Source organism: Nuphar pumila, chromosome 11 (assembly GCF_984573655.1).
Source record: "Nuphar pumila chromosome 11, dmNupPumi1.hap1.1, whole genome shotgun sequence".
Classification (NCBI taxonomy): domain Eukaryota; kingdom Viridiplantae; phylum Streptophyta; class Magnoliopsida; order Nymphaeales; family Nymphaeaceae; genus Nuphar; species Nuphar pumila.
In genome coordinates, this window is record NC_143259.1 from 106931476 (window position 1) to 106949216 (window position 17741).

Sequence of the window (17741 nt, forward strand, 5' to 3'; positions counted from 1 at the left end):
TGCTACCATGGTGGTAACATGTGTGTAATACGCTATACGGATGCAGATTGGGGCGAGGACCCTGATGAGCATAAGTCTACGTCTGGCTATGTGTTCTTGATGAACAATGGTGTTATATCTTGGTGTAACAAGAAGCAAATGTGTGTATCCTTATCCACAATAGAAGCTGAATTTATTGCAGGCTCATTGGCAGTGCAGAAATGTGTTTGGTTAAAGAGATTTATCAAATATTTGGGCGTCACTTCTGATGCAAAGCTGCCAGTGACTTTATCTGTGATAATCAAGCGACAATTGCGTTTACCAAAGATCTCAAGTTTAGTAGTTGAACCAAACATATAGACATGAGATGCAAGTATATGTGCGATATTGTATCTAAAGACAAGGTTGCCTTGGCATATGTTAATACCCAAGATATGGTGGCAGATCCCTTTACTAAGCTGATTAATAGTGATTCTTATATTAAACATGTAAAATCTATGGGTATTTGTAAGATTTGATATGCTAATGTTATTCATATTTCTTTCTATGATTATTGTATAGCATGTTGCACATCTATATGAGTATGCTACCAGGTTTGAGATAAATCTTCTCACACGGATTTATCGCCTTAGACGCTGCTTGTGAGTGAGATGGGATGAGATGTAACAAAATCTAGGGTTGCTAAATTAATAAGCATGTCAGATCTTGGAAATATCATGTGTTAATAACTCAAAAGAGTGAGAATACAACAAGTTATGATATTCGCCATATATACGTATATGGGATGCAATGCCCTAACTGGGTTAGGATGAGGTTTCATGTATATTTAACTATATGGAGAGACCGACCTTGCTATCTAAATGTCAAGGGTAACCTGGTTGACTAGATCTAAGGACTTGGATAAACATTGCATGGGAATATTTCTCGGGAAGGAGCTGAACTAGTATAGATCTGTACGGCAAAAAATTTATGGTGTATGCATACACTCACTAGAGTGAGATAGTCTTGCTGTAATATGTGAGTCATACCAAGTATGTCACACCATAACTATAAGTCGACCATAAAAGGAAATGAAGAATGATCACTGTTTCTTCATTGCGTGAGTCCTTGATATATATATATATATATATATATATATATATATATATATATATATATATATATATATATATTGGTGTCCTTATTGACTTTTTATCTTATTTTAAGAAGAAAGATGCGTGTTGCTACTTTAACATGTTGCTTAAGGTCATGTCTGATCCGGTCTAAAATGACATGTTTGGGAAATCAACTTATCTTGATTCAAAAAATGAGTGTTGGAAAGGAATATCATTTAACATTTTCAGATTATGCACATGTTAAAAGCTGGCTTATTTTACCACATCTTGATGATGTTGGGTTTATAATTAAACATGTAACATAATAAAAGGCCTTGTGTGGCATAACTTGACACTATAAATATGTGCAAAAGAATTCAGTATGCTAAAATATGAAAAATGTATTTGATTTAGGACACAATTTTGTTGCATCCAGCTCTATCTGCAGTTGAGCCCCACAACTGACAAGCTGTCATCCTAAGATGGAGAGCGATCAAGTGCAACAGCACACTCAAAGTGTGCAATGTGATTGCACAATGTGCTTGTGCATCCACTATGGCTCGGAAACAGTCACTTCACTCGTAAAACTGTCTTGTGGGCCACGCATCTGGTGAACAAAATGTGGGTCCGTCCCAAAATCTGAACAGTCAGTCAGATATGGGCTTATCTTAGAAAGCTGCATGATCACCATGCTGTCCCAAAGCTAGGTGATCTCTCTCCTCTCTGGTACACACCAGGCTGGGGTAGGTGGGGTAGTTCACTGCTGCCAACGAAGCATCCCCTCGAGTTTTTCGATGCATAGATATCACCTGCATCTTTACCTTTTTTTTTCTCTCTCACTCTATGTTTATGTATACGAGTGACCTACGCAACTTTTAGTTGTCTTTTGCTTAGTGCACTGCCATGGAGCTACTGCTGCTACTAATATTGCTTTTATGAGAAAATGATTGTGGAAGTGTCATTCACGCACACACACCTTTTGTCTAATCTCATAAAATGCAGAAAAGATATTAACAGTTCAAAGACTAAGAAGCTTCCTCGATAACGGCAAGTGTGGGGGTGGGGGCGGTGCTTTTGCTTTTCCTTCTTTTTCTTTACCCAATACCACACCTCTCTCTCTCTCTCTCTCTTGTTGGGGAGCTTTCTTGGCAACCAGCTAGGCCTATTAATAAAGCTATCAACCTTGCATACAATTCCCAAGATCACAAGGAACGAAAAAGTGAAAAGAAAACCCTTTGGCGCGCGGACACAAGGGCTCTGCTCTTCTGGTAGAGGCGACTTATGAATGTGACAAAGTTGACAGGATGTCACAAGTTCGAAACCCATGACTGGCGTTCTTTGCCCCAAGATCGAAGCTGAATTTACTTCCATGTGAGAAGGATGGGACCTCAAGAATTTTATCAGCTGGAGGCCAGCCAATGCAGTCAGTATGGCCGTTTTTTGATTGAGCTATCCTAAAAAAACACGCACACACAAATATAGGTCATGTCCACTTCACCTTTCACAGAAGATGGAAAACATGGGTGCAATTCAATCCAACCTCATGGCATGATGGCAGCACTGGGCATGGTTTGTTTGCTAGGGAATTGCACTTATGTATTGTATCTTTTATGTGAAAAAATGACTTTTGAGCTGGATTTGGGCTATTGATTTTTTAGTTTGTCAAAAAATCGTCTTACCTACACGTCGCAACTGCATGATTAAAAACCCTTTCCAACTGAAGAAACTTGCAAATCACGTGCAAGGTTTCATCTGTCAAAAAACGAAGAGATTGTGAAAAAATAGCATTTTCGCCTCATTATAACGTAATGGCACCTGACCTAATAAGCTTAGAGAGAGAAAGAATAGGCACGTTTTCAAATACGTTTTTTATCTTTTTGATGAGAGAGAAAAGACGTAAACACAACATATTGGTTCTTTTACTCGAGGTGAGAAATTCCGCAGGTTTAAGCTTGGCTATCCAAAGTAACGAGGGACCATCTCTCTCTCTCTCGTGTAAACGTGTAGATTCAGATGTTTTCTTCTCTCATCAGATGAATTAACGTTACCCATCGTGTGTTATGCACTTAATTCCCATGTAAACAAATATGATTTGTTTTCCGTTTTCAGAAACTTGGGATGAAGAATATGGACGGTGTAACGAGAATGAAGATGAAAAAGAAAAACGGGATACTGTTTGTTGGCTGAGGAAAAAAAAGGAAGAATTCCTCTTAAATTGACCAAAAACCTTTCTGGGTTCATGATATCGGTTGTCTTAATAGCCGTGATGATCTGCACACTTTTTCTCTTTTTGAGTGGAAGCATTCAGACACAGCCTTGAGTAACTTGAGCATTTTTGTTCGGACAAAGATCCACTCATGGAGCCAAACAGGAACTTGTCCTCAGTCAGTTTGATCATTACTCACTCATCTAACTGGACAGTGAACCCCTGAATCAAAAGCTGCTTCGGGTTCAAACCCGGTTCCAAACAAGCACAATTTTGCAATGAAATATCCCACTTGTTTCACAAGTCGAGAGAGACAAACCCATACTACAAATTCATTACATTTTGCTGTTTTTAGTATTAAATAATTCACATACCAATGATCAAAGTTTGATTGAAGTTCTAGAATTTGATATTACATTCAAGTTCACAAGAAATAAGTATTTCGGTTCCATTGTCACTTAGCTTCCTACACCATGCAGTCATTTAGTTGCCACATTGCGAAGCAAAGTAGGAAACAAGGATACGGAAAGAGATGAGCAAAAGAAGAGGATATTACGTTTTTAACCATATGATAAGTTCCTTGCTGCAGGAGGTAAAGGAGCAGCTCCTCCTCCTCCCTTGAGCATCATTGGTGGAATTCTATCGGCAGGAAGTGGTACCCTCTGTGGCGACAGGCGTTCGAACTTTATGGCAGCCTCAAATTTCTTTTCTCCACCGATTCCTTCAGCTAGTGGGATCATCTTGGTTTCATACACATCTGCAATTGATCCCATTTCATTGCTGTTATCAGCTGGTGCAGCTTGTAGGCTTCCATCTTCCTCTTGAGAATGAGTGGGTGCCAAGCATGAGGCTGCTGTGCTCAAAATCTTGCAGTCTAAATTCATCTGCCCATACTAATGGATCCTTGATACTACCAAAAGTATAAGAGCTAGCGATTCTTTTCTTACCTATACAAACATTGTCATTGGTTGTAAAGAATCCATCCAGTGACCTATCAATCTGATGTTGCTGCATGTCATCTCCACATATAAATTGGAGATCTTGTAGGGAAGGCAAATTCATGGGGGAGTTCAACTCTTTCATTATACCCATATCTACCATGCCTAATTGATTACCAACACCATTTGTAGTGCCCTTCAAGCTCCCACATGCCACAGGGTCACCTGCTAATGTCTGGCATGCCTTTTCAAGTATGGTTTGCATGTACTTCCCTTGGGCTTCTATTCTCAATTGGAGATGCCTTTGCACCTACACACCATAAGCATATGATAAAAATCGTAACTTTTTTTATACTCTAGAACTAATTCTAAAATCAGAGAAGAATCAAGTGATCATTTGCAGTACCTCTATCTGCTCGTGAAGTCTCCTTTGTACCTCCATTTGCATTCTATAAGCTTCTGTTATGTTTGCACTCCTAATAAAGTGTTTCCAGCAAAACCAAACAAATTAAAACCATAACTTCTATTTCTAAAAAGATAAACAAACTTGAAAGGGTCCCTTGTTTCTTTCTATCATGAAAATAAACACATCATGAAAATTCTTACTCTACATTCCGACCAATCATTCCTGATGAAGAACCTGCGTTTCTTTGGAGCTCTAAAGCTGCTGCAGTCACGAAACACCTTTCCTTCTATTAATGAAACATAATCACGCAAACAGGAGAGAGAGAGAGAGAGAGAGAGAGAGAGAGAGAGAGAGAGAGAGAGAGAGAGAGAGAGAGATGCTTTTACGCACCTCTCTCGCTGTCCTTAGCCGAGTGATCATTGAATTCCTTGTGAGGTTGCTTTCCTAGCCTGAATTTCTAGATGGCACACGTACCCATAAATCAAAGGACAGCAAATAAGGATGAAGAAAAGCAAAACCATGCTTAGAAAATCAAGAAAATAGAGTAGCAAAAGTGAACTAATAGTTCTTCCTTTTTTTTTTCTTTTCCTTTCTTTCAAAACCTATACCTGCAGATGGCTCTTGAGATGGTAAAGAGTGAGACCCTTCACACCCATCACCCTCATGATCGTCTTTGGAGTTGCCTCTGCACAAAACAAACCAATACTAAACATCCCATATTGCACCAAACACTAAACTCAAATCAAGCAGAAAAGAAACCAAGATATAAAATAGAACTACGAAACAGTTGAACAAGAAGAAGAAGGGAGTACTGTCAGGGCCTCCCAACTGAGTCACTGCATCAACAAAGCGGTCATGCAATTCCACAGTCCACCTCAGTCTGGGCTTTGGATCAGTTGTCAGGACCAGCCCAGAATCTCCTTGAACACACATCTGCCTGTCTTGAGAAGACATGCTTGGCTTCTTTGGATGGAACATTCTCACACCTGCACGAGAGAGAGAGAGAGAGAGAGAGAGAGAATATGGTAGCTATTCTTGAGGAGGAGAAGAAAAGAATATGGTAGCTATTCTGAAGAAAAGATGTATATATTGTTTCTTTTTTTTATGAGTTTGGACTCTTGGTTGAGTTCAATAAGTGTGTACGGTAAGGGTGTGGACTTAAGTGAGTGATCTATCAATTCTAGGGCTGACGATATGAGTTGCAAAGATTGGGAATGTTGGCTTTGGAAGGATTGGGTGGTCATGATCGACTGTGGAAAAAGCAGCCGACCCCCCCCCCCCCCCCAACATGTAACGAACAGACCGCATAAAATATTGAACGTGCCAACCAAAGAAGCCCATCTTGGAAGAAACTAGAAGGGGAGCTAAAATATTGGATATTTCAGTTTTGCCATTGTTGGAGAAGAAACATGCTATGGTGCACAATCTTATCCATGATACTTTTTGAAAAAAAAAAATGATTATAAAAGAAAAAGAAAAACTTACTGCTGGAAATGGAGAATCAATACTTTGGTTGATTGCTTGTATTATAGGAATAAAGCATCTTAATTTGTCTGGCAGATAAACCACATGTATTTATAGGCCATATTCTAGATTAAAATTGAAGTGTAGTCTTGACAGATGTTGAGTAATTTTAACCAACGTTACAAATCTCATTATTGAGAAATCTCGCCATATTTGAAAATTTTGATTTTCTTGAGAAAATCTTGGGAAAATATTGGTATATAAAAATCATAAATGATACATAAGAATGTGGAGGAAAATGTAAATAATGTAAAAGTACCAGAAAAGCTATTTCTATTTTGTCAATAATGTAATATAAATATGATATTTTCAGAGTAAGTGATATTATTCTTATAATATTTTTAAAGTATCACATTTTTGGTATTCTGTTTGCCTTTTGAAAATGCATGATAAAATTGTGATATCTTCTAATTATCGGTGATATTTGTGACATAGCTTTTATCTTAATTAATCTCAGCATCTTAAAAAAAAATTGGAGTAATTTCGTCACTCTCTCTAAGCAAAAATAATAAGCTAATAATTAATTAATATGTGCAATTAGTTACTCATTTAAATCTTAAAATTTCCTTATGATATATGCCTTTTGCGTTTAATCCCAAGTCTAGCACACAAGGGCTCCACACACTTGGCTAGGCACATCAGCTTTAAGGCATTCAAGTTGAAGGATGCCAAGAGTGCGATCGATTGCTAGGGTGTGTTTCTTGCCGCAAGGCTAAAGCCAACAAGAAGCTATCTTTATAGAGTTTTACACTACAGGCACTGAAACAGGGTCATGGTTAACTTGGCACCTCTCGGCCTGTAAGAGGGGGCGTTCGATTGCACAGACAGTCCGCTCGTCACTGCTGTCTGCACTCCACGTGCCACACACGCAAACGTCAGACATGTGGAACTCCTGGAACACGGCACCCTTCATGTCCAATGGGACACCTTTTTGGTGTCCTGTGGTGTTTCACATCTCGCCCTAGAGCAGTGTTAAAATCTAAAAAAAAAAAAAGAATAAAACACCTGAAACAAAAAGCTAAACTTATCCAGGACACCTTGTGCCAGACCAGGAGTGTCTAGGACGCACTGAAATGCCCCCCATAATGAAACGTCCAAACCAAGATGGTGGCTTCTCCTTGTCAAGAAAAGAAAATCCCAAACAACGGGCTCCGCTTGTTTGGTAGGAGCTGTTAGTGCAGGTCACATTGTGTTGGGACGTTACAAGTTCAAATCTCAAGGGTACGACTGGTGGCGGTATGCCTAACCCCAGCTTGCTTATAAAAAAAAAAAAGAAAGAGAAAAAAAAAACCTATAAAAAAAAAGAAAGAAAGAAAAAAGGTCGTGTGGTCCATGTGCTTTTTAATACGTGAGGGCGTTTATACCTTATATGCCTTTTCCATCAACAAGGTTGACAAGGATGATGATGACAGTGATAATGATGTATTTAAGCATTGTTTTGTGTTTTATGCCTTATACAAATTGTCTGTAGCACAATACTGGTGGCGGTATGACATTTTACCTTGATTTGGGAATGGGCAACCCCACAAATTATAATAAACTATCATTTTTTCTAGAGAAAATTATTTGACCAACCTTATATTTTCTTCATCCATTTTTAGAAAAAAAATAAATTGAGTTGTTCATTGTTGATTCCTGTATTTCTTTGTTTTATACTTTCTCAGGGGCATAAATACTTTGAAGATGCATTTAAGGTCTACAAGAGAGGTGTCAAGATTTTTCAGTATCCACATGTGAAAGATATTTAGATTACCTATTTATCTAAGCTTGTGAAGAAATATGGTTAGTCGAAACTAGAGCAATCAAGGGAGTTATTTGAGCAAGCAGTTAGCACAGTATGTGGCTTTGTTTCATTCTTGTGTGTTACTTCCCTCTGAATTTTCCTATAACAGAGCTATTTAGGATAATGAGTGTAGGAATGGATGCTAATTCTGGCAACTTGCATCTACTTTGCCCAAGTTAATCTTTTACATGCTTCAGTAAGATAGTTGTAGTGCCTTATATGTTCCTTGATCAAGCATGATGGCCATGCTTTTAACATCAAATCAGTGGCATGAATTTTTTTTTTCTAAAACTAACCTTTTTGGCATGTTGATATGTGTACATATAATGGGAAAGGAGAAAATTAAATGAAATACAACTCTTAATGGGTTGCTTCACCACTTGTAGTGTTCAGATACCTGATGCAACAAAAGAATGCACGCTAACTGTTTGATGATTTGCCTCAAGCTTTTTGGAGTTATATTTTTAAAAGATTTGACTTTTTATAGCGTTTATTGTGGATGAGTGAAAATCGTGATTGCATGTCAATTGTTTGAACCTTGTTTGCTAATACCAACATCAGGACTTCTATCTGTATGGCATACCAATTTATATCAACTACATATAGGTAGATATGTAGTTATATGTACTAGCTCATGTTTTTACTGGTTGGGTAGATGTGCATGGTCTAATTTTTTGTCGAGGCCATGAGCTGAATCTGATCGTGTTTGGAAGGTGCTAATTTGCATAAATATAGAGGAGACCAGTCTTCATACAAATAAGAATAAACAAAATGGTTGTACTTTATGTCTGCATCTTTATTTGTATCTTCTGATAATTTTGTGTGAGGGTCATGGTTTGTTGGGAAATTTTTGTCTTTTCTATTCTCTTTCTTTTTTTATTTTGTAGCTTAGTTGTATTAGTTAGGGCTATTTGTTGTCTTCTCTTAAGTTTTCAAGTTTGTAATTTTTCCATTTTATGATTTTCCCATATTATTAAATCTGTCTATGTGAGTGAATGTGAATAGAGATCACACACACACAAAATTTCCTGTGTGTGCTTATTTTTAAATTAAAGTCACATAGAGAACTAATTAACTTTAAGTTTTGAAGTTGATAGGGGTTGTCTACATTGTAATTTTCTTATATCTATGATATTTTATCTAATGATTTCTTCAATACATTGTTGATGCATGACCAATTGAGATCATTATCCTGAGTACTATTCCTTTTATTCTTTTCATCTAGGTACAAACTTTTGTATGAAAAGCAATAAGAAGACTAATCATCCCAAGTTTCTAGACCAATAAAATAAAGAAAGAACCAACACAATCAAAATAAGTATAACAAACTATGTCATGACCTTTGTATTGTTTCGGGTATTTGGTTTGAAAAACATGTTTATGTGATTGTTCTTATCATCTCGATATAATGTGATCTTCGAGGATCTTTCATCAAAATAAAAAAAATCTGCCCAACTTATTAGCTTTTTACAGAAAACCAACAATCTTTTCAACTATTTTTTTTCATTTATGTTTCAAAGGCTCACTTGATCCCCAAATCATTAAGTTGACATTTATTTAGTCAAACATATTGAAATCACTCATTATTAATTGTTCAATAAAAAGCATATGTTGAATTATTTTATCAAAGAACAACAAAAATGTTATTTTACACCTCAAAAAAGTATTGAAAATGCATTCAGATAAAGCATGTGGTAAATGTAATAACTAAAATGTTGAGCAAATTTTTGTAAATAATTGATAAGTTAGATTTGGTGTTCTAGAATTAAAGTCAATTATAATTGATGGCATGTCAATCATCATAATCTATTTGTGTTTTTTGTTTTTAAATTAAACCATACAGATGTTGTCAGAAAGTCCTAATGGTTGGTCTCGTGGTTAGACTCCAAAATTGCTATAAGTAAAATTGAACATCTACCTATTAAAGAGTTGAAAAAGTATCTAGGGTCACAAATGAAGTATAATATAAGTGCCTTGGTATTATTTTTTCTCTGTACATTATAGTTTGATCTAATATTGTTTGCATGAAATTAACAGATGTTGACATATAGTTGTTCACAATGAGGACGTGCACATTATTCCTCCTCTTGGATCAGTTTACCACCCGCCAACCAAGGTGAACACCTAGACAGGAACGACTTCATATGATAGGTGGGTGATACTTCAAGAGAGAAAGATAAGACCCCCACACAACACAGGCTACAACAGCTCCAGAGCCGTCTACAATAGCCTTGGGTAAATATTAATACAATATTTTTTTAATATAATTAAAAATTTATTACTGTCATTCTTATTAATATTTGTTTCTTGCAACAAATTAGCAATTGCAAAATCTTCTCAGCATAAATATGGAAAGAACAAATGTATAGCTCACCAGAAGAAAATCAAGCAACAAAAGGCTTCAATAACTATCAAGTCTCAGATGAAAGGAGTCATGGGAGAGGGTAACTCTATATTCTCTAGCAGGATTTTATGCATCGTCAGGAAGTGGGCCAACATCACTCACAAGTCGTGGATATATAAAGGTCTCAGAAGATGAGAAGATGGTGTTGTATGAGGTAGTTTATGTAAGTATATTACCTATGTCTTGAGCCGATCTTTCAGAATAGGACATGTGCAGTGCAAAGCTCTACTGAGTGAAAAATGTATCGAGTGTAGGAATGTGCAGTATGTGTTTGCTTGATCGGTGACGTGCGGTAGTACCACGACATGCGATAGGCATCAGTATCATCATTAGTGCATTGTTGTATGGCAGCACAAACGTGGAACGTTGTTTGGTTAAGTAATGTCAGCAGATTAGAGAATGTTTTTTTGGGGATTTGGTTAAGGACCTCTCAACTTGCAAGAGTTTTCCACACATAGTGGTTGGATGCGCGAGGGTGTGTGTGAGTTAGGGCTAATTCCTCCAAGAATCACCTTAGGTGGTTCCAATCGAGTATAGTGACTTAAGGCTAGGTGAGTGAATGCCTAGGCATCAACGAATGAGTCTAGGTGGTGCTCTTCGCTATGATGTTTAATCATCAATTGGTCTTCGGACTGGGGGCCGCAATGTATTGTTCCTTCAGTGGTGAGGTTTTGCTGTGTTGTGCGCATGGAGTCACAATACGCTCCATGGCACGCAAGGCTAAGGCAAAGTTTGTACCTCTTTCGAAAGGGATAGTTGGTATGAGACGGTTATGCATTAAGCAAAAAAGACTACATGGAATACACATTTGTAAATGCGCTTAATCAGCTTTCGATGGGCAATTGCGCACAGGGTGGTGCGTAGGGCCAATAAAAATGATTCAACACATGAAAAGGTGTTGGTACGCGGCCTTTGGCCGTTAGGCTGTCCAGCTTGGCGCGTCACGAGTTTGCAAAACATTCTATGCCCATAATAGAGTGATAGAAAGGCTTGTGGTGGTAAGGAAGGATCGTCGTGCTGCACTGACTTATTAAAAAAAGTAAGCTTGTGACAAATTGGTATCAGAGCAGAAAGATTCATGAAGACCTTGTTCTTCATTCTGTGCGACATTGAAGATGACAATATATAATGGTTTATCTTGGTTACGTAATTTTGTGCAGCTGAAGTGTGGTTGACTGAGCATAGAAAGCAAGATATTGGCAAGTTGCTATGGGTCATCTTGTCGATGATAAGCAAAAGTGTAAGGTTGCTTTTCAGTTGGCTAAGAAAATATAGATAAGCTAAAGATTCCTACCAGTTGTGAGTTAGGCTCACAGGTGGAGCATGACGTTTACCTTGTGCATATAGAGATTGCACATTAGATTCAACTGAATGGATTTGCACCTTTGGGTATGAGAGACTCAACTAAACTTCTAAATTCTTTTCTAAGATTGTGAGTTTGCAGAGTGCCCACGTTGAGTAAGAATGCTCATTGTTTTGGTCCCTTGCGTTGACATATTTTCAATAGATTGTGTCTGCAAAAAAAGTTGTTCATGGCTCGTTGGTTCCTACGAGAATGTTTTGCTGACTCTGAGAGAGAGTTATATCGTGCTAGCTTCAGGAGGGGAGTTGCAGTATTTGGGCAAAGCGCCCTTGTGAGGATGAGTGCCTAGGAAAACACTTTGAAGGACCACTTTGGGGTGATACACAAGAAGACGTCCCCCCACTTGAGAACTAGTTTGGACCATTGAAAAATTGTAAGTTGGTGCTTAACGGAGTTGACATCCCTGCGGCACACATTGGTGGTCATCTTTCTCTACGAGGATCACGAATGGCTTGGAATTGCCCTTACTGGGGTTGGATGGCACCCTAGCCATGAGCTTGAAGATGACAAGTTTGTTGTGCAGACGAGGATGACTTGTTTGTGTTTGAGACTGCAGTGGGGTCTCACGAGCAGAGAATGCTCGATGTTAATTCAGAGATGCGTTATAATAAATTAGAAGACCATTGTCTAAGTGATCGGAGATACATTAAATATATGAGACTTGGCATGTTAAAGGTTGCGACGATAGTAGATGTAAACTAGAACAAGTTGAGTAGGTTGAAGAAAAAGAGTAAATCAAAGATAAGTATAAAGGAAAACTGACATATCAGTGAAGACTGTGTTCTTACCTATATCAGCATTATCGAGGGTGACAATGGTTTTGGGTGGAGAAGAATGTCCCAGACCGATCTTTCAGAATAGAACATGTGCAGTGTGGTGCTCTACTGAGTGGAAAATGCATCGAGTGTAGGAACACGCGGTATGTGTTTGCTTGATCAGTGATGTGCAGTGGTAGCATAATATGCAATGGGCATCAATATCATCGTTAGTGCATCACTGTATGGGGGCACAGATGTGGAGCGTTGTTTAGTTAAGCAGTGCCAACAAATCAGAGGATGTTTTCTTTGGGGATTTGGTTAAGGACCTCTCGGCTTGCAAGAGTTTTCCACGCGTAGCGGTTGGATGCACGTGTGTGTGTGGGTTAGGGCTAATTCTCCTAATAATCACCTTAGGTGATTCCAACCGAGTATGGTGACTCAGGGCTAGGCGAGTGAATGCCTAGGCGTCAGCGAATGAGTCAGAGTGGTGCTCTTCGCTATGGTGTTCAATCATCAACTGATCACTGGACTGGGGACCGCAAGGTCTTGTTCCTTCAGTGGTGAGGTTTTGTTGCGTCGTGCGCATGGAGTCGCAATACGCTCCATAGCACGCAAGACTAAGACAAAGTTTGTGCCTTTTTCGGAAGGGATAGATGGTATGGGATGGCTATGCACTAAGCAGCATGGACTACATGGAATGCGCATTTGGAAATATGCTTGATAAACTTTTGCTAGGCAGCTACGCAAGGGGTAGTGTGTAGGGCCAATGAAAATGATTTAGCACTTAGAAAGGTGTTGGTACGCGGCCTTTGGCCGTTAGGCTGGTCAAGCTTAGTGCATCATGGGTTTACGAAGCATTCTATGCTCGTGACAGAGCGATAGAAAGTCTTGCAGTGGTAAGGAAGGACCGTCATGCCACACTGGCTTATTGAAAAAAGTAAGCCCGTGACAACCTAACTATAGTTTGATAAACAAATTAATCTATAAAAAAATTATTGCTAACTATATTTTGACATTTTTGTGTAGGACGAGTTTATTTTAGACAAGGATATAACTGAACAACATGCTATCATGGATAAACAATTTTAACTATCATACTCAAGGGTGCAATATGGTTTTTATAAGAATTACAAGTGGTTTGAAAACTATGAGGAAGAAGCAAAACATCATTCTGAGTGAGTCGACTTTGATGTGTGTAAAGGGATTTGCATCTTTTTTATTAGAGCCTATTGAATGGTAAATATTAAATATATATTCATAAGTAAATAAATGTTCAATTTTTTATATTTCCATGAACTAATTGATCTTTCTTTGGTTAGCAACGGGCATCAGAGAAAAATTACGTGAATAGAACAAAATAGACAGTCCAACATACCAGTGGATCATCTTCGTACATCCAGAGGTTTCATACGAGGGTAAACTTCTTATTCTCTAAGTTTATTTTTTTATATAGTAGTATAGTGCTAAATATGTTTGATTTAAAATATTCTAAATTTTTTATTTGCAAACTGAAATAGGACACAAACTGACAACGAGTGTGTTTTACAAAGAGATACAAACCCATTCAGATCACATGACATTCATTTGCAGTGAAGCAACAAACATCTTTATAAGTAACTCACACTTTTTAGCAATGAAGCAGAAGCTACATTCATTCATTTTATTTTATACATTATCATTTGTTATTAATAACCAAATATTAACATCGTGCAAAACAAGTTGCACTCTGTGGAGATTGAAAGTAATGAAACATGTTCTTCACAAGAAGACCCATCGATATTATAGTGAGATGTCTTTCCCAAAGTTTCCGGGGAGTGGTCTGGACATATGAGAGGGGTGTGTATATTTGTCATTGTATTCAAAGGCAAAATCCATGTTTTAAAGCTATTTTCTTAGTTGGAGGCAACACAGTTAGAGCTTCAACAATTAAGAGAAAAATAAAAGATGAATCAAGAAAAACAAGAGCCAGATAGAGAAGAACTTGAGTGACTCCTTCAGCAAGAGCTAGAGAAAGAAGAAACTATGAAGCTTAGAGAGCATATGCAGACCTTTATAGATTCTCTCAGACAGAACCTTCCATCCTAAATCTCTCATATTTTCTTATAGATAAGACCGCCCTATGCATATTTGTTGGATAAATATGTTATAGTTTTTTATGTCATATTATGTTTTAAGAACACATGTCTATTTATATTTTCTTCTTTTGTCTTACCTGCATTAATTTTTATCATAATGAGATGTTGTAATTAGTGTAAAATTGATTATATATATATATATATATATATATATATATATATATATATATATATAATTGAAGTCAATATCCTCTTGAATGCAAAAAGATATTTTGTTAATGTCATGTTTGTGCTTTTACAATTATTTTTTGAATTGTCATATTGTATTAATTTTTGAAGTGTATTTGTTGCAAGTTTGGAGAACATGTAGGGGGTGAGGTGGGGAGTAGAGATGATGTATGTTTATTTTTTGAAGTGTCTTTGTTGTAGGTTTGAAAAGGATGTAGGAAAGAGGGTTGGAGAGGATATATGTTTATTTTTAAAGTATATTCGTTGCAAGTTTGGAGAGGAGGTAGGAAAGGGAGTTGGAGAGCATGCATGTTTATTTTTTGAAGTATATGCTTATATTTGAATGTATGTTTGAAGTTGAATGTTTGAGGGGGTTGGAGATAATGAATGTTTGAGGAGGTTGGAGAGGTTGGAGAAATGTTTGTTTATGTTTGAATGTATGTTATGTTTGAGGATGTTTGAAATATATATTTGAATTGTATGATCTATTTGTTTAATGTAATGTAAAAAAAATAAACTAATATAAAAAAATTAATTTTGTAGGTTTAAGGTCTATAACGGCGATATTCTTGCATCGCCATTATAAAGTGGGTCGCCGTTATAGGGTGGGTCTCCGCTATTGGTTTGTCATCGTTATAGAACTATAGTGGCGATAAATAGAGCAACAACTGCAAGAAAAGCCACCACTATTGACCCTCATCGTTGTAGTGTTTGTATATGTATTCCTTATTAGGATTTGACTGGGTACCCATTCATATTATATTTAGAGATTTTGATAGGATTCATGACAATGTTTTAGGCTGAGTCTGGGTTCGTATTTGATCTGATCCATTTGCACATTTTGCATGTTGATTTCAGTCTTCTTTTACTCGATCTAGCAGATCGATAATCAACTTTATATCAGCAGGTCTGACTTGGACTCTGATTTAAATCTACCATGCCAAAATAAATACAAAATCAGATTCGGTCTGTCATGATCTGGCCCATATCCAACCCAGTTAGCCCTGCTACTCATTGGCTGAACAAAATAAACGATGCATCTAGTTTGTGTTCTCATGTCAAATCACTAGCATACCAAATAGAGAGAGAAGGAGGCCAAAAAGTCGAGTTAAAAGACCCCACAAATAGCCATAAAGTTCCCTAGAGTGACTCCCTTGGACTGTCACAACATCTCCACCATCCATCCTATCATCCAACCATGGAAATGTTGTGGCTAGTCATGGTGGGTCCCACTCAACAATTACATGGTTAAGGTGGGACCCATGAGGTAGAACCTGAGCCCACTTTGCCCCAATCCTGCACTTGAACAAAAAAGTATGCATTCTGGTTGAACCCATCTGCTCAAGGAATTGATGCTTTCTTCTTTCCAAAGATTCCCCCCTTGTTCGCCACCTTAAAATTCAAGTATTTAACCTCTCATACTGCTAACTACTTGCAACTTCACCATTTATCCAATTAATCAAAGTCTTATAAACTCTCCCTATTAAACAAACAAACCCATAGATTCCTCATCAAAATCTTCATGTTACTTTTTTCTCCAATTTTATAAACATTTTCACAAAGTTGGCTTCAGCTTTCTAGCTCAATCATCTTTTGAATCACAACTTTATGCTCGTTATGGTCAACATTTGTTTCCATTGGTTATAGTGGTCATGTTAAACAAGTTAGCTTGAAATTCAAGCATCTACTTCTATTATAAGATTCTTTAACCAAATTATCTCTCTCATCAACTTTAAGTGAGACCAATCACGTTCGAATGTTGAACAGTAGTCTTTGTTAAATTTTAACAAATTATAACATAATTACTTTTATCATCAAGCTGATTTGGACTAGAATATCCATTGGAAATTAGGGATGGCAGTGAACCAGAGGAAACGGGGTCATGCCCCGCCTCGCCCTACCGGGGATGGAGGACATGAAACGGGGATGGAGGCTAAAATCAAAACCCGTAAGGGATGGAGGCATGGATGGACTTACGCTTTCCCTTGCCCCACCCCGTCCCGATCTCCACCTTGTCATGCCCCGCCCTGTCCCATCCCCAATCCTTCTTTAGGGAAACGAGGCCCTACCCCACCTCGCCCAGTTTGGACCGGGGATGGAGGACATGAAATGGGGATGAAGGTTAAAATCCAAACTCGTGCAGGGATGAAGGTGGGGATGGAGGTCCAGATTTTGAGATGGGGCGGGGGTGGAGACCTTGTCCACCGCCTCCGCCACGGTCCACTGCCATCCCTATTGGAAATTGACTAGAACAAGGTCCATAAATTCAATCTACTTATACGATTTCTCTGGTCTTAGTTATCCCCACTCTACATTGTAATTAATGAATGCAGGTTCTAATCAACCAGTCTAGGTCGGCCGTTTGCTTATCAACAAATCTATGTTAGCAGGATAGCCTCAAGTCAGATTTTAACTCTTACACTAATATGTCCAATCTAAGCACATTTTCTTATTTTATTTTATTTTTTTATTTTTTTTATCGATTGTGTTTTGTTGGCAGTAACAAAAATGTGGTGGTTCACTAAAAAAGCCAACCTTTTTTTTTTCTCTTTGTTAGGCCACACACCCACCACTACTTCCCCGAAAATCACTGACCACACATTGGTTGTAAAACCCTTTAGGTCCCCCTGACTACCGGATGGGTTTCGAACCTGTGATATCTCATCAACTTGTTGACATTCATAAGTCACCCCTACCAGATGAGCGGAATGCGCTCCTGGGCAAAAAGCAAAAAATGTTTGTTGGTCTGAACTCTGAATGTTAATTGTTTCTTCTTTACCATTAATGTCTTGTTCTTTACCATTTTATGCAGCCCAATTAGGAAAACTTTTGTTTTTTTTTTCTCTTTCTCATTTCTTTATAGTCATCAATCTTTAGCATTTTCTATCAAATAAGGATTTTTTTTTTTTTTGGGATTTATAACCCGAAGAAACCTCACCCGGCACGAAAACCTGGTCGCACTGGCTCAGCCTGCCATACCTCA

The 17741-nt window shown here is 37.8% G+C and overlaps 1 pseudogene across 1 annotated transcript; it reads right to left on the reverse strand.

Annotated features, from left to right (window-relative positions):
- Positions 1–3550: 3550 nt before the first annotated feature.
- LOC149822714 (myb family transcription factor IPN2-like) lies at positions 3551–5601 on the reverse strand (annotated as a pseudogene). Its single transcript, XR_016426102.1, has 6 exons — positions 5436–5601; positions 5232–5308; positions 5014–5080; positions 4824–4884; positions 4624–4666; positions 3551–4527 (listed from the first exon to the last, which is right to left on the reverse strand). The product of XR_016426102.1 is annotated as a myb family transcription factor IPN2-like (transcript).
- Positions 5602–17741: the final 12140 nt, after the last annotated feature.